At 43.8% G+C, this 18484-nt stretch overlaps 1 protein-coding gene and 1 long non-coding RNA gene across 2 annotated transcripts in view; one reads left to right on the forward strand and one right to left on the reverse strand.

Moving 5' to 3' along the window:
* LOC306791134 (ephrin-A3-like) overlaps positions 1-18484 on the reverse strand; it is a gene marked incomplete at both ends in the record, with an annotated part of 56129 nt that overhangs the window by 17379 nt on the left and 20266 nt on the right. The window lies entirely within an intron of this gene.
* Positions 573-2937, forward strand: LOC306791287. The gene is made up of 5 exons (XR_013772739.1): positions 573-609; positions 1821-2037; positions 2181-2336; positions 2470-2562; positions 2835-2937. It is a non-coding gene; the product is annotated as an uncharacterized lncRNA (long non-coding RNA).

The raw sequence follows: 18484 nt of genomic DNA on the forward strand, positions 1-18484 counted from the left end.
GCAATCTGGCTGATTCAGTATTCCCTCTTGTTTTATCTCTGTTTTGGTCTCCACCATCTCCTGAAAATACATCGGTGTCTTTCTTCGCTTGCTGCTAAATGCTCAATGTTACCAACATATCACAAACTTTGTCTTCCATGTGGTGCGGGGATTGTAGTGTACAGTGTTTGTTTGTTTTTTGCAGAAAACAGCTGCCACTGGAAAAATGCTAATTAGACAAGACGTGAAAGTTGCGAGGCATAAAAACAAAAACAAAGATGCTAGAAATGCTCTGTAGAGCTGAGGGTAAGTGCAGAGTCAGGTGCATTAATCACTACACTCAAAAAAACGATTCAAGCCCTTCTTAAAGGTGACACATTTAAATCGTGTTTGATTAATTGAAATATATCAAGTTAAAAAATGAACACATTTATATTTAATGGGTCTAACATAAAATGCATGAATACTTTCATTTATTAGATTTATTTGGGTTAGATGGTGTGTATCAACTCAAAATAAATGTGTTTGGTTGGGGGACTACCCCTTGCGCATGTACCAGATCACGTGCTCTCAGTCGTCTTTCCCCCCTTTCCGACTGCAGCAAGATTCAAACCGACCGTCCATTCTTTGGTAAGTAACTTTATATATTTTGTTGTAGTAGTTTAGAATGTACCTCGTTGTCAATCAAGGCTTCCATTCTGTAATAATGACCACAATGTGTGGAACAGACGTGATAACTTAGCCACACGACTGTTCCGTTTTTAATAAGATCGAAGGCACACAGGCTAGCTGGCAGGCTAGCTAGCAAGCTAGGTAGCCAACGTGGTTTGCATTATAGAGCAGACCAGAGATCAGGGTACTGTCATTAATACGGCTTGGACGCAGCGCCGAAGGCTTCCTTATGAACTGTCTGTATGCACTAAAAAACAGTAGGAGAGCAGTTAAACGAGCAGACTACGGTCTCCCCCTTTCCAGCGCCATAATGTCGGCAGGCAGAGCAGGCCGCAGAAGGCCACTCTCTCTAATAGTGGGCGTTCAGTTGTAGTGGGTTTAGCCACGTTTTCTTCACTGAAAAATGTTTAATATGAATAAATCATGAGCTCATAAAACCGCTGAATTCCTCTCACTCGCGCGGGCACCTGATGCATGAACACACGGAAGTCAGCGGTGTTTTATCGCAGCAGCCATAGAAATAGAACGAGCGTAGAACGGACATTCCCATTCAAACCGATGTAACGGGATCAGAGCAGCGGCAGTTTGTACGTGTACCGTCGTCATTGTGAAGAACTGATCGATGTAGCGGGCTAACTTTTCTGTTATACTACGGTCAATGCGCAGTGTTGAGCACTATTTTCTTTTGAACTAGTAAAACGACCAAGACAAACATCGATGTCCGTTCTACTCATTGTATTTCTATGACCTTACACTGTGTGAACGCAGGCAGGAGTGCGAATGAGTTTTCAAGGCAAACAGTTTGATATTTTATTAAAATGACGGTCTTAATCTTATTTAACACGCTTGCATGATTTGATTGCTGTTGTATGTAGCTTTAGTGTTGCTGTAAAAGGTGAATTGCTTGTCTATTCTAAATGGTAACATTATATCTGCGAGTGCTCCAAAGCACTTTTGACTTGACTTTGTTTTATGTGAACTTTGGATTATTCCAGCCTTTCCCTCCACAAATATATTTATCTCATCTTTTGCAGTTTGATCAGCATTACCAAGCTTCTTGAGGCAACCTCCTAATGATAGCACGTAATAGGTTATATGCTCGATGCGAGCTGATCTCTCATTGTTATTTGTTCAGTTTGATATGTACTAATTATCTTTATTCTCTTTAGGACTCTGCATGTGGCAGTGTAAAGAATGCAGTTTGGAACTAGCTAGCAGGTATTTCTTGTTGCATGGGCATTGTAGGGGCAGTTATCGCTATACATGTCCATACATTGCCCATGTACATTCAATACATGGAGTAAGCTTCTCAATCACACATGCGGAACTGCACATTCAACCAGAGATTGTGGAGCAGAGGCCCCTTCCCTGTTCCAGCAAAGTTAAGTAAGTAAATGTGTGTTTCTATGTGTTTACCATTTTGATGATTAATGGCTTCACAATCGCAATTTGAATCTAATAATCCCACATAATGTGATAGTAATTATAATAAACAAGTAACAAACAGCTGTATTTTGTTTGTTATTCAGGTCAATAACAGAGTTCCTGCTGATCACCACCAAACTATTTCAATCAAAGTTCATGTCACAGCTGGACCTCTTCTCAGACTCCCTGATACAGGGCTTAAAGAGCAAAGGAGGTGTGAAGGAGAAAAGGTCAAGGATGTCCTGACCATCAATGATTTGGTTAGTACATATGTATACAATATTAGTTTCACTGTATTGGGGTGGTTATTGTAATATTTTCTTGTCCATATCTGCTTTTTTAAAAACATGTGATGAATAGTAAATGGCCTGCTTTTATTCTGCTTTCATCCAGAACTTTTAGTGTGATGACATCAACACCAAAAGGGAGTGCATCTGAGAAGCCTGTCATCTACCTCAATGAAGATCCAGACTCTTTATCAATCTGGTAAGTTTATCGCAATATGTTTCCCATGTAGCGTCAAAGTGTTACCCACATATATATATATATATATATATATATATATATATATATATATATATATATATATATATATATATATATATATATATATATATATATATATATATATATATATATATATATATATATATATATATATATATATATATATATATATATACATATATATATATATATATATATACATGTTTGTGGATTAACTTAACACAAGTTTTCTGTGTTTGTGTTGTTATCAGGCTTCCGCCGCTGAGGATGCAGTGAGGGACATCGCATTCACTGTCATAAGGATTTACATGATCCAAAGAGATTGGGAGCCAGAGGACGTGGGACTTGATCAACTGTATTAAAGTCCTGAACAACGTAGACGGTGTCATCATGGCGTTCATCATGCTTTGGGCTAATTTGTGCCCTTAATCTAAGCTTTCCAGACAACTTCAAGTACATCTTTGAGCTTCTCCAGAAGGTCATAATGAATTTGGATGGGCACAAGCTGAATTCTAAGATACAGGAGCTGAAAATCAAGATGTTTGCACAAGAGGTGAACACCAAGTGACAAAGCCAAAGAATCTTATCAGATCTTTTGGATGTTTTCTACTTTCATCTTCCGCCCAGTCAACGACAATCCATGACCTCATGGATGTTTTCCTGGTTCTGACATTTTGAAAAAATTGACTAAGCTGCACAGAGGCAAGCCAGAGACTGTAAATTACGGAACTTTTACATGTCACTGCAAGCTGGTTAAGTGTTTACCCGCAGAAAGTTTTGCCCAATTCACCTCCACATCCTAACTCGAGTGTTATTACTCTCTAACGTCAACTTGCACGTCCATTTTCCTCGTTGTCTGATTGAATGACTCTCTACTCGAGTTGAAATGGACCCTAACACGGTTCAATACGCTGTAACTTCCATTGACTATGAGTATCCTTGTTATTTATAATCTATAAGTTTTAGTTTGTGGATGTTTTGTGATTTTACTGTTGTAGCCCAAAAGTGGTCCGAGTTGCCTGTTTCTGCACATGATAACACATCATCGGCTATTCTTCAGTGTAAAGGAGTCCTTTTGTACTACCATCTGTACTGGTAGGAAAGAAAACAGCTGTATTGCTCTTGACAAACCAAAGTAGTGGGAATTTAGCACTTGCAATAGTGGTTGTACATATCGATTGCAGGAAGTTTTGTGCTTTTTGGAAATGATAGTTTCTGGTGAATGACTACACTGCAGTGCAATGATAGTCCCTGTTTGGAGAGCAGTGCATAGCCTCCACCCTCATGGCGTCTTTGTTTGTGGCGCCAAGGGATTTGGGATAGCTTGGTATTTATTTGTCACCAGTTGTGGAGCTGTTACAAGACTACTGTTTTAATATTTAAAAACGATGAAAGATGCACTGTATAGATCCTTTTGGAATTTATTTGCTATCCTTTTCTGATCAGTGTTTTTGTAAAAAAAAGCAAATTATATTTAAAAAATGAAATGCAGGCTCTAGAATCATGGATGTTCAGATTTGTACCATATTTAATGTATTTAAGCATTTTCAATAAAAAACACTTGAACTAGGTTTTGTCTCGTGTCTTAATTGGGGGTCAAATTAAAAAAAAGTTTTTTACCTGATTAATTCATTTCCAATGAATTGTACTATATTGAGTTGGACTAACACAAATCAATTTCATTTCATGAATGGTATTTTTTTATTTAGGTTGTATTTGATCAAATTGAGTCGGACTAACTCAATTTAATTATAGTGCATGGATGTTTTTAGTTCAAGTTAGGTTTAACTATATTTCCTCGGTGGAAAACCTGCCCACAATTTAATTGAGTTCATCCAATGAATTATTTTTTTGAGTGTAGGAGCCCTGTGACATTATATGTATCCATTGTAATATAAAACATTGATAAAAGCAGCTTTAAATCAATATCCCAATATTGATTTAAAAAATAACTTATCTAACAATGTATCTTTATTTTGTACTGAATTCTAAACCAAACAGTACCATAAAGTGAACAAATACATCCCTGCAGATAAAATAAACACATATTTTCAAATAATGAAACACCATGACACACTCAATGTGCTCTCGGAGTAAAATGACAGATTTGATCGGTCACCTGATTAGAAGCTGAATCAAGCTGCAGGGCGTTTGCTTCCTGTTGTGCGGTTCTGTGGGTATAATGGTCCATGTGGCAGGAAAACAAAGGATGAGAGTCTCTGCTAAACAGGCAGCTGAGTTGGTGAGTGTGTTTCATATGCGCTGTATACCATATACACACACACACACACACACACGCTTGTGTACTATCCCATTATACACACAGACACCTCCTCAACTGGTAAGCAGTCACAGCTGGGCTTCTCTTTCCTCACACACCCGGCCCAGATGAGTGACAGCTTTATGGACACGTTCTGAACACAAAAGCACACACACACACCCCGACAGAATGAGAAGGAGACTCGTTAGCCACTTTAATCAATGTTAATCACTGCAGACTCGCCTCACTGTCAAGACTGCGACAATGTCTGTCTGAGAAGGAAGGGAAGGGAGGGCGAGAGACGGCGCGAGGCAGACGGAGCAAGAGAAACACAGACAGACTGGGTGGAGCAGGGCGGGGAGTTGAGTGCACAAATGTGGAAACGGTATCCAAAAATATACGCTGCCCATGGAGCGCTGAACCCATTGCAGTTTTGATGTGCTTTATCTTGTTTTTTTGTTTCTTGGTACCGTGTGGCTGGGCCTCGGTGGGAGACGTGGTTGGTCCAGGCTCACGGCAATGGGGTTTAATTTCAGCTGGAGGGGGGGGGGGGGGGCTGGAGGATGGAGAAGGAGGGGGGGGTAGAGGGCACAGGGAAGTGAGGATGCGAGCGGTAGCTGGGTAGAAAGATAGAGAAGAAGGATAGGAAAAGAAGAGATGAAGGAACATAGAGGTGGAGATAAGAATTGAGTCGAACGGGGTGGGGGAGTGTGGCCAGGCATAAAGATAGCGGAGAGGTGAAACGCTTTAAGCGAGGCAGAAGAAAGGGATGCAGAGACGGAGGGCGGCAAAGGAGGGAAAATTGAAAGATGAGAGGAGAGATTATTAAGAAAAGATGTGAAATGCATCAATAGCTCGTGACAAAGGCAACGAATCCGCTGAATGAGCCGTGAATGTTGGAGGGGGGAGACAAAGACTTTGTTTGGAAGTTGGACCGGTGGAGGCCAAGGTGATGGGAGTCCGGCTGGGAGGGAGACGGCAGATTGGGGGCAGAAAGTAACACACAGATTGTGTTTATCAATATGTAATACAAATGTGGGTGTTATGAAATGGGCTTTGGCCTTCACGGTTTAACCAAAAACTTCTGTGCAAAGCTTAGCCGCTGTGCAGGCAGCCGGCGGGAGCACAGGCTGAATAGTAATGTCTGCGAGCGGTGATTAGAATTTCCGCTTTGCCATGATTCCTGGGCGTAATGCGGCCGGCCTGTGAAGCGAGGCATACAGGAGCTCTGAATGCGACCATATGTGTGTAAAGATAGAATACTCGCAACCGCCTAATGGTCTGTCTGTCTGTCTGTGTGTGGCTTTGCATTCGTATGGGCTGAAGCATGACTGAGCAAGGTGATCCGACCATATTCAACATGCACAAATGAACTCGTAAAAACACGCGGCTCACCAAGTGTTGACCTGGTGCAAGGGTCACACTAACTAGGCTTAGGTCACACTAAGCTGAGTACACTTAGGTCACACTTTACTTGGCAATAAACGGTTCTGATTCACATCATATTAAGCGCAAATAGACAACTGACACACACTTCACATGTCGTTTCCCTGAAGTGTGTCCATCTGTCGGAACTTGATGGCTGTCAGTAGGCGGGAGGAGGGGAGGGAGAGGTGAGCGTTGTCGGGGTAGAGATGACAGGACCAAGCAGATGGAGGGGGCAGAGATCAGAAGAGGTGGTGCAGAGAGGGGGAGAGGGAAAGAAAGAGGGATGCAGATAGAGGGAGAGGAAAACAGAGAAAAGAGAGAGAGAGATATAAGAGGATAACCCCTCCCTCCCTGTCAGTCTTTATGATCGTCTATTTGGCGTCTTCTCTCCATCAGTGACTCGGTAACCTTCAGCACAAAACCCAAGTAGAGATGATGAATTGAGACAGAGAGCAGAGTAAGGACGGAGATTAGCAAACACTGACAGATGACGAAAAATGACAAACACACAGAGAGAGACAGAGAGCGAGAGAGAGAGAGCGAGAGAATTTGAGGAGGAGAAAGTAAAAATTGGAGGGAGGAAAGGTGACATTGGGGAAGGAGTGTGGAGGGGAGCAAGCCGCTGGCTTTTAGCTGGAGGACAGATGACATTAGAAGAACGCACTTTGGCTGCTCCTGCTGCGAGGTTCTGCGTGCGTGCGTGCATGCACACACACACACACACACACACACACACACACACACACACACACACACACACACACACACACACACACACACACACACACACACACACACACACACACACACACACACACACACACACACACACACACACACACACACACACACACACACACACACAAAAGAGGCAGGTGGATAAACAGACACATGGACAGACAGCTCTGTAAACACACACACACACACACTGGTGCTGCATACTTATGCCTCCTAACCTGTGGGGAGCCCGCCTCCCCTCTTCTCCCCTCCCTCCCTCCACCTCTAGTCTAGTTTGTGCGCTGGTCTGATAACCTTCATGGCAACTGGGCAAAACACACACTCAGGGTGACAGGTCTGCCTACCTGCAAAAACAATGATAACTGTGTCTGGGGGGGCTTCAGAGGCTGCTGCCAGCTAGTTACAACCCTGATACAATTATTAGCACCAAAAATGGAGCGTTTGGCACGTTGTAATTTACGCCAAATGAGCGTTATCACGTTGAAACAGAGCCATATTTTAGTGTTAATTTTACGACAGGGAGGATATTACTTATATCTTGCGTTAGACGGATAAATCGGCTGGCTAATATATTTCGACTGATACTGGCCTTTAATTAAAAATCAGATGTCAGCCAGTCTGTGTTGTAAAATTAAATAATGGGGTCTCGTCCCTCCGTGGACACTAAAAAACAGACCGTAAAACCAGGAATGACATTTGTTTTATTTTCACTTTTTATTCATCCTTGTGGTTGTTAAATATATTTCTTTATTTAAAAGCAGTACGGATGCAGAGACCTGCCAGTTCTAAATCACCTTCGTCAGCTGATTATTTTAAGTTTTAGGCAGCAGGGGTGGAAAGTGACTAATTGCAATTACCATCATCACTGCTGCAAATTCCCTTTGTGAAAACCAAACAATGATTTTTACCGTCACTTGAGCAAAAGCTTTTTGTACTCCTTTTCACCTTTCAGTGGGGAGTTGAAGAGTAAATGGCTCAAGTCACTGAAATGGCCCGGCATTGGAATAAATGAATAAAAGAGCTAAGCAACAAATAAACAGATTCAACACGAAATTGAACATAATAAAAGTGCAATGGCATTGACATCAGTAAGTGAGTTATCCGAGCCCTTTATTTCTCTGTGCAGAATCCTCACACAGCAACCAAAGTGGTGCTGAAACAAATGTTGATTAATTGATTAGTTTACAGACAAATTCATTGAAAGCAATTGTGATAATCAAAGTCATTTATCAAGCAAAAGGCTTGAAGCAGAAAGCTGGAACCAGTGAATGTTTTACTGGTTTCTAGCTTCTCAAATGTGGGGATTTGATACTTTCCTCTGTTTTATAGAACGTCAACTGAGTATTTTGTTTTAGATTGTTGTTTGGCCAAAACAGTTTATTAAAAGACTCTGGGTAACAGTTATGGCCATTTATAGAGATGAATTGAAATCAACAGATGAATAGATTGTTAAAAGAATGCAAAACAGTGGTCATCCAAACCTCAAAGCCCGTCTCCAGCAGAACATGAAAGTGTACTTTATGTTCTCAAGAAGACAAGACAGTAAGTAACCACACAAGCAGAACAAGACAGGACAGAAGAGACGGTGAGGAGAGAAAACAGGGAAGAAAAACAACCTAATGAAAGGAGGGATGACGCATTCAGTGATGAAAAGACCATTACAGTCCCTTTTTTCAAAATTGCCCCCATTCTCACATGAGGCACTGACTAAGCGGCCTTAACCTCTCCCTCGGAGCGAGGCAGAAACGAGTGGAGCGACAGACGTAGAGAGATGAAGGTCCTCCCCTCCCCAGAGAGAGAGAGGGGGGGGGGGAGCACTCATCCGTACTGATCTTAAAACAACAACCTCCCCCCCTTTGCTTGCTCTCCTTTTCACTCTCCCGCTCCATCCTTCCATCTCAACCTCCCTCACGGCCTCTCGCCGAGTCTCCTCACACCTCACGACCCCCTCCCTCCCGCTCCACTTCCTCACTCATTTGCGTTTGCAGCTCCTTCTTCGTCGCCCCTTTCTGTTTGTCTGTTTGATTGCTCGGTGTAGGTTTGCTCTTGTTCTCAGCCCCTCATCAGTCATCGTTGCTCTATCAAACGCTCATCTCTCACTCCGTCTCATCCGTTTGATCACATTTCCATGTCACTCTTTATGTCTTATAAATACCAAAGGAGGATCTCTGACCCTGCTCTAGTTTCTAGCACAATCGGAATCTCTCTTCTTCTTCCTCGCTCATCACTGGAGCCGAGGAAGGAAGATCCAACTGCAATGCAAACAGGAGCGACATTACACCAATCCCGTACTCATAGAACACGTAATAAAGGAGATGCATTCGTATCATGCATAACCACTGAACATACTGCATCTTGTATGTAGTATCAAACATGAATCAAGTGTAATACCACTGAGAAAAAAGTCACACATGGTTGAAAACAACCTTTGACCTTTATTCTTTTGTCCCACACGTTGGTCAAGCAAAACAAGTTTTCTATTCTTAAAAAGGAGCAATTTGTCCCACATATATGAAGATATAGCATATGCATCATTTATATAAGTCTGCTAGTAGTGTTTAGATACCGTGTCTGACTGACAGCCCGTTTGACAGCTCTGCTGTCGCTGCTTGACTTCATGTGAGCTTCAGATGTGACCGCATCAGCTGCTTCACAGTCCTGAATCCTGGAGGTCAGCTTAAAAAGTTGGTATGATATGCTTTTAATGAACCACTGACAATAACTGCTTTGATTGTGAAAAAAAACTCTAATAATAAAACATAAATGATCTGGAGAGTTGCTGCAGTACAATGATACAGATTTAAATAACCTTTTAGATAAAGCACAAACCCTCTTATAGACTAATTGAATTCAATGTATTGCATGGAAGCCTCCTAAATTCCAGATATTCATAGAAACCGTCTCACCTGTGCGCCAAAAATGGAAAATCTCATTACGAATGCTAGACATGTTTTCTTACTATCCTTGAACTGACTGTACGAGGAACGTTTTGCCTTCCATTGCTGCAGCACTGATTTTGACTCGTCATAGTAGGAACAGCACAGGTGTTACTAATGACATTAACGAGGGCTCTGTTGCATTCAATGTCCAATTAAGCCACAACAGTAAACCAGCATGCACAAAGCCGTGAAACCGAAGCAGCGAAATGGAATCATTCATTTATTATTTACACCTGTGCTTTTTCTACAGCGACATGTCAACATGTCTTCAGTAGAAAAAGAAAAAGAGGATCTATAAATAGATTTACAGCAAAAAACAGTTTGACTTCCCACAGCTCTGCCCGTCGTTTACACCCGATGACTAACGAGCTCACTGCTAGCTTCCTGTCTGAAACTGACACGGGGTGATCTAACTCTATACCCCCCCCCCCCCCCCGGTTTAAACGGAGTGGCGTTTCTTCCTTTGGACACGAGCGTGTACGGAGCATAATAACGAGACCACGGCCAAGAACAGTGCGTTTGGTCGGCCCATTGACGTCAATTAGCGACAGCTGAATAACTTCGCCATCAACAGTTGTCGTTATTGTTTGGGGAGTTAATGGCTTCCAAGTGAAACTTTGACCGCCTGCAGCTTGTTAAGGCGCTGTTATTTATGTGAGCTTTTATTTGGAATCCAAAAACGCTCCCTCAAATTGCACTTGAAGAACTATTAGTGGCTCGGCTGTGCTCCCTAACTACAGTATCTTGCAATCTTTTCCTCTCTTTAGCTGCCTCCCGCCTCTTCGCTCACGCTGCCCTCTTCCACTTAGGAATCAATGTCGGACAGAGGCGCTCCGCCGGTGCCCTTAGTTTTCGCTGTTTTCCAGTCCACATTTAAAACGGTACACAGGCAATCTCCACAAGCCTGATTCCCATCTGCTGAGTGAGAGCGCTTTTCTCCGCTCCGTGACACCGCTGAGATGCCACTGACTCAGTCCAGCGTTTGACAAATGAGCGAACAAATTGACTTCTCCGAGCATTCCACCCAACAAAGGCAAAAACAAAACAAATCTCACTTAACGAAATGCTGGATGAAATGGCGCAATAGAGCGCGCAGGCTATTACAAATGATTCCACTCGTGCGCTCCGTCCCATCGCTCCCGCCCCCTCTGTTTTTCTCTTAATCGCCTCTCTTCTCTCCTCCATCCCTTCCCTCGCTTTCCCCCCTGTTTCTTGCCATTTGTGCCCCAAACACACATTGACCCACACGCTCTGCACCCAGTAGGGGGCCTTGTTCCTGTGCGTCGCTCCACTGCACATGACTGACGTTCTCCTTACGGGAGGATGGGGTGTACAGGAGGAAGGGGAGAGAGAGAGAGAGAGAGAGAGAGAGAGCGAGAGTCAGTCAGTGGAAAACGGAGCAGCCCTCATAGTTCAGGGAGGGAGACAGCGCTGAAAGTGATTCATGGTCAATGGTGCTTCTCCAATTACATTCCAATTAAAGAGCGCGGCTCTAGAGCAACGTGCCGCAGAATGGCTTTTGACAGGCTTTGCGCTGGGTATGCTATCCCCATAGAAATAGCCATTTGTGCAGCTTTCTCCCTCACACACTTGCGATATCTACCCACAAATATGTATGTGTGTGGGAAAAAACTTTGCCACTGAAATAAATGTGGCTTTATTACAGTCAAATTAAGGGCAGTTCAAAGGGGGTAATGCGCACTATTGCGTCGATGCTGGTCTAACACCGCCTTACGCTCAACAGTCAATAACGAGCAATGGAGATGGAGGGAGAGCAGTGGACCGGAACCACTGGGGAAGAGAGAGAGAGAGCGAGAGGGAAGGGACAGAGAGAGAAGAACAAGCAGTGTTAAAGGGGAATGAAGCGTGGCTAACATGGATTGGAGCATAAAGCTTCAAATGATTCCAATTACACTTAAGTGATCAACTAGATTGTTACATTGGCTGGATTAGAGATGGCAGAATGCAAGTAACAGTCTGACTCAGTCTATTTGTAATGTGCAGCCAATGTAGCAGCAGATAGTGAAAGAGACGGGGTTTCACACTCAGCACAAGGAAACAGCACTATACCGAGCTGTGCAGTACAGAAGCATAAAGAGCTGAGTCATCCTGTGTGCTGGGGAGAAGGCCTGCTGTGTGTCAGGAGGTGGTGCTGTGCATCAAACCCACACCTTTCCAAGAATTGACCAGAATGTTAGAATCTAAACCTGTCAGGGAATGAAAGTTAGCGTCGAATGGTTGGTAGCATTCTTAGTGTTATCTATTTGTAGTTTTAACAGACATCTCTGCATTTCATTCAGCTTAAGTTCTTGGACGGCTTTTTGTATTTAAACTTGTGTGTGTGTGTGGGAAATCTCAACTCAAGGTCCACTTACTAGCTTTTTGCAAAGGTTTCAACCACATCTCACAGTCTTCTTCAGAAGATGAGGTTTAGGAAAGACAGTAAGATGCAGTTGAAAGCTCCAGGAAGAGTCAGTCATTTGTTTTCTTATCAAACTAATATTTTCAAGGTCTTGAATAAACTTTCACACAGGACTGCAACGAATGCACATTTGCATCATCTAATAATCTTTTGATCTTTGTTTTGATTTGTTAAAATAGGGACAAATTCATCAATTCAACAAGTCATATGATGCCACAAACCCAAGGTAGCATCGACACACTGCTTGTTTTGTCTTACCAGCAGTTTAAAACCCAAACATATTCTCTTTACTATCACATGCAACCCGCAGTGGAGGAGCTGGAACCAGAGAATATCGGGATTACTTGCGAAGAAAATTATTAATTCATAAATATAGAACAAATATTTGCCGATTATTGTCAATTGACGAATGAAATGTTTCAACAATTCTTCCATGTTCAAAAAAGGTAGCATGTTGTTATCAGTACTAAAGCACCGATCGCTGTAGAGCTGGAACTGTAATAGCACACACACACACACACACACACACACACACACACACACACACACACACACACACACACACACACACACACACAGTTTGTTTCAAGAAATAAAAAAAAAGTTCTGTCTGGCTCAGAAGTGAGCAGCTGATTAATATCCATCTAATTGCAGCACTTCTCATTGACATAGTGATGAAACAAAATGCAAACCCTCCCGGAAATAAAAAACGGCAAAGCCTATAATCATTCACAACAAAGATGGACGGCTTAGTCATCATCACCCTGCGCGCTCTCTCTCTGGGCACACTCCTGGAAGAATGGCACTTTGGACTGAGCTCGTAATTAGCCGCAGAGTTAATTATCCTGTGCTACATGCTATAATGCATTATTAATGTGTGCGAACAACATGAGTCAGTGTCTTTTGGCCCGCAAGGGGGGGGGGGGGGGTCTCAATTCAAACTGCTCAGTCATTACTGATGAGAGACGTGGACAGATCCCGAAGTCGGGAAGAAACGGCAGCCAGTTTCAGCCGGTCGGCTGCAGTTTAAGACCCGTATCGATTTGTGAGGAAGTTAGGAGACCTCTGACAACCCCCGGTGTAAAACCAATTCGATCAGTCTCCTCTCCTGCTGTCCCTGGGCACAACTACGTGCTGGGCAAAGGGCTTTGAACCACCCAACTGCACAGCTGAGAGCGAGCTGGACATGTTCCAGTCGGTAGAGCGTCACACTTCAGAAAACACCTACCGAGCTCAGCTAAACCGGTCAAACAGCGGGGCCATGAGCTCAACTGTGGAGACTGGATTGTTACTGGAAATTAAACTGGAATGTTTTATGGTGCGGCATCACGCACAGCAATAGCTCTAGTAGGTGTCTTATCTATCATCACAAAGTTAGAGGCATTATATATTTTATAAATACTGCAGTTGCAAATGCATTTCCCCCCCTCTGTATATGAAGTGATTAAATGTTTTTGGCTGAAAAAACAATGTATCTTTTTTTTTTGCAACTGGAAAATACTGTAACATGATCTTCAGCGTATACGTAGCTGTAATGAAGTGGAGATCCTATCGAGGATTACTGGATCCTGGAGCTTGATCTCAATGGATAAGAGCGCAGCATCGACCTGAGATTATCAAACACATCTCTTGACGCAGAAGCCTGGGCAGCCAAAAGTGATAGGGCCGCTTTGTTCTTACAGTATTGCATCTCCAGACGAATGGGCACCACACGTAGCAGCCTGATTCACCAGTTAAAAACAGACCCACCACTTAATTAATGCCGCAATTATGTCCTTTTGAACGAACAATCCCTCATTTGATGCCAGGCATGGCTGTTAAAACAGTGTCTATGTATCCTGAAATAATTACGAAAACAACTTTCCTTTTTCACATCCCATACTTTGCAGAACCCGCTTACATCTGCAGGTGCCTCTTCATTCCCCCATCCCGTTCTCCTCTCCCTCTACTCTACTCTCCTCTTAAATTAAATTCAATTGCCTTGCACGTGAACCGCTTGGTTGGCACGACAAAAGAACATTTGTGTTGCCAAAGTGTGAACACAAACAAACAAATTGAGCAAGGAAACAATAAGCGGGAACAATGAGCAGTGATTATAAAAAAAAAGAGCAGAATTAAACCAGCAATCCTGTGACAATTAGATAGGAGCAAGTTCTGACAGGCAGGTGGTTTTCTTCTGGCCTACCTGCTGTTTTGAGGGCTATGACAGGTGTGCGACACCTCGGCGTCGCTCTCCAGAGGGGTTCAACATTATTGCTAAACTCATGTTCCCATTTACCGGCTGTTTGTGCACAGCTAGTGTTCTCCGGCGAGGGGCATCCTCTCTGACAGACAAACAAACACACCCACGCTCTAAGAGGTACGTGTGACTACAGTGCCCCCCCCCTCGCTACTCCACACCGAGAACAATGAATGAGGTGTGCATAAAAATGGCGGCCCCCTACAATTGACATCTTTCAGTCCCGCAGAGCCATCCCACAATGCAATTTGCCCCCCACGCACTTGCTCCATTCTTTGCAAATAATTACCTGTTGTACCGAGGCCGTTTGCCCCGCATGTTATAAACTGAACTCCCAGAGGCAGAGAAATGTGTCAGCACACTTACAGCATAATGCTGAAAGCAGAAAAAAAAGAAAAGACACTGCACACATAATGGGGGCAGATGGGACATTTTGAGTCAAATGCAATACTGCAATCTGTTCCATTTGGTAGCAGTCTGCCCAGCAATCACTCTCTACCGGCAAAGCTGCCAAGTACATTATTGCATTGTAGTGACTTCCTACTAACAAGGAGCAGATCTTCTCTTCGTCTTAAGGAGGGTGAAGCTTCACAAACTGCAGTGAGCTGGGCAGCGTTGGGGATTTTATTCAAGTGACTGTTTCAGACTATCGATTGATTTTTTTTTGTCCATGTGGTGTTTCCCCGTGTGTCTCCAACATGGCCGTATGTAGACTAAGTGGAGGCACTGCTTTGCGCTGGTCCTTCACTCATCTGCAGCAGGAGGGAACATCTTTGTACCCAACCATCCGCACACATCCTACAGTTCCACACACACACACACACACACACACACACACACACACACACACTGATCACTCAAGAGACACTCGATGAGGATATGTATGTCAAGACTGGTGCCTTTCTCTCTCCGTTGTTGTTAATTCAAGTGTATTGCCTGACAGAACATTAATAATAAGACGACTCTGCAAAATGCCAGATTGCATTCACTGTCAAATAATTAAATTATTGATTTTGTTACACTCCATTTGGATGCTTTTATCAAAAGAGGGTTTTTTTTCTTCTCTATACACACATTAGAGCTCATTTTGGAGTTCAGTGTCCTGCTCAACATATAGACAGGAGGAGCTGGGGATCAAAATGGTAAATGGACTTGTACTTGTATCTCGCTTTTCTCGTCCTACGACCAGTCAAAGCGCATTCACACTCATTCACACACTGATGGCAGGGGCTACCATGCAACGTGCCACCTGCCCATCAGGACTAACTAACATTCATACACCACAGGCACAGCCTACGGGAGCAATTTGGGGTTTAGTGTTTTGCCCAACACATCGACATGGACTCGCGGAGCCGGGGAATCGAACCGCCAAAACCTCTGGTCAAAGGGTAATCCGCTCCAACACTGAGCCAAGGTCGCCCAAGCCGTCAACCCTTATGATTAATGGCCAGCCCTGTCCTCCACCTACATGTAATGAGGCGTGTGCTTGGCAAGCACACACGTACAATTTTCCATGTGCAGCTCAGTTTAACCCACATGGTTGGAATCGTGTTTTGTACAAGCGGCAACCGCCAGGTCTGAAACGTGGAAGTGCCTTAAACTTGCAACATTCTTTCTGAGGGCCATCAGGATGCGACTCCTCTGGTTGCAATAACAAGTGTGATTGTACAGAACTCTGTGAGAAAATGACTTCTCACTTCATTTATTACCTCAGTAATAAACATTGTGAACATGAGTTTATGTGTTTCAATCGCTAGTTTCAGGTCTTCTTTAATACAGCATGATGTTCATTTCGTAAATGATGCTCCATTTAGAGTCAAATAGATGAGAACGCGGGGCATGCTTTGGGGTGTTGCTACTGAGTGAATGACGGGTCGCTACCACGGCGGTCTGGTTGTAGTCCATGTTTTCATCTTAGAACTTTAACTTTCAGTTCATGAACAATAATTGTAAGATATAGATTGCCTAAAAATGTCTTATTCAGCGGTCGGTTGGACTTCGCTCCACCCTGGCGTGTCACTTCTGGTTCCAACAGCCAAAAAACAATATGGCGCCTTTGATTGGACTTGAAGACTACAAAACAAAACAAAATGTGGACGTTTATCAGGTTGGTCTAATGAAACACGTTGCAAAGTGGCATTATGGGAAATGTACGCTCCAGTGTTTTTTTTAAGACAGTTACATTTTGGTACTATTGGGTGCATCAATGTCCTAACAGTTATAGTTACAACTATGTAATCATGACGTAATGTGGCAGCACTTCTAAAGAAGTGCAGGATTAAAAAACTAGCAAGAACTACTTTGCTACATGACAGCACCGTCTTCAATTTAAACTCTGTAGATTTATATATTATTGTCGCATAGCTTAAAAGACAAGGGTGGGCCCCAGTGATTTTACCTCTGCAACTTTTATTTTGTATTCCCCACACATGCCCCTCCACCATTATATCACTGGAATACCCTTTCTAGGTTAGAGAACGAGTCTGGTCATCAATTGTTGGTCTGTGACAGGATGTAAAGTTAGATAGCACTACACACCCATCCACGCATCCCACCCTCATGTCCGTCTCCTATCCATCCGTCCTGCGCTGGCACTGAACGTTGGCATTGGATATATACGTTGTGCGCCAGAGCCGTCCAATATAAGCACAACTCCCTGGGACGGGCTGCTTCGTGCTATTCCCCTCACTGTTTGCCTCGATGCCAACAGGCAGACTTGAACTCCTTCCACCATGGAAAACTAGCCAAATCCCCAGACGGTTTATCATAATTTACACCAACGGACAGCTGCGGTGAATACAGATGTTGTGTTTGAACATCTTCGTTTTGCTGGGATGAAGTCCTGCTGATGGAGAGTAAATGAATCAATGAAGTCATTGTATGGTGACTAGACACACACACGCGCGCTGCGGTTTAATGTATTCGGTTTCGGTTGAGCGGTTCTTTCGGGAAATGCAGATCACGCAACCTGTCCGTCTGACAGGTTATGTACCGCACACAGCTTGTATTCATGTATGGTGCAGATTGGCCTATAAGCTGTCAACTTGTGGCAAGGAGCCGTGTGAGGCAGACAACATGTTCTGTTGCTTTCCCCCCCCCCCCCCCCCCCCGACACCTTCAACTTCCTGAGGCACGGAACAGTTTTGAATGCAGGGCTGAAAGAGGGCAGAGAAATGCAATTACTGGTAAATAGAGACTCCCTGCTACTGCAAATTTATCCAGGGTCTAAAAATCATTCCTCACAAGCCTGCTAGAGGTGTGAGCGTGCGTGTGTGCGTCCCATGGTGTGAATCATTGTGGCGGTGCCATTAAAGCTTATCAGACTCCAGTGGAGCTGCCAAGCTGCAGTCGGCTCTCTCCTCTCCCCCCCTCCAGGGCATCTCTGAGTGGCTGTGACTGGCGGTCGTAGCCCACTCAGGCGCCCCCGCTGACCTGCGCTGGCTCTCGGGCAAAAAGGCAGAAAGGCTTTGGCAGCTAGATTCTAGGAGCTTTTAAAGAAAAGTCAGTCTAATTCAATTCCGCGCTAATAACAGGTGGACGGGGTGTCCAAGTTGGAGGCCGCCATAACGGCGCTGGTACATGTCGTGCCACGTTCGTCTGCCGCCTCTTTTAACCTCGAGTCCTCTTTTTTTCCTCCGGGCTCCCGCAGACGCCTCCCGCAGGTCTCCTCCAGTCCAAGTCACCACTTTTCTTTCCAACTCTCACGAGAGAATGACTCGTAATGGTGTGTGGCAATTGTGACAACCGTCTCCGTCTGAAATGCACACTGTCGACTGCATTGTTCTCGGTGACAGTTTATTTGAGAACGGAACAATAGCGAGGGTATTGAGCCAGCAAGGAGGCACAGAAGCATTTAACGGATTTAATAGTCACCA

Source organism: Melanostigma gelatinosum, assembly GCF_949748355.1.
Source record: "Melanostigma gelatinosum genome assembly, chromosome: 17".
NCBI lineage: Eukaryota > Metazoa > Chordata > Actinopteri > Perciformes > Zoarcidae > Melanostigma > Melanostigma gelatinosum.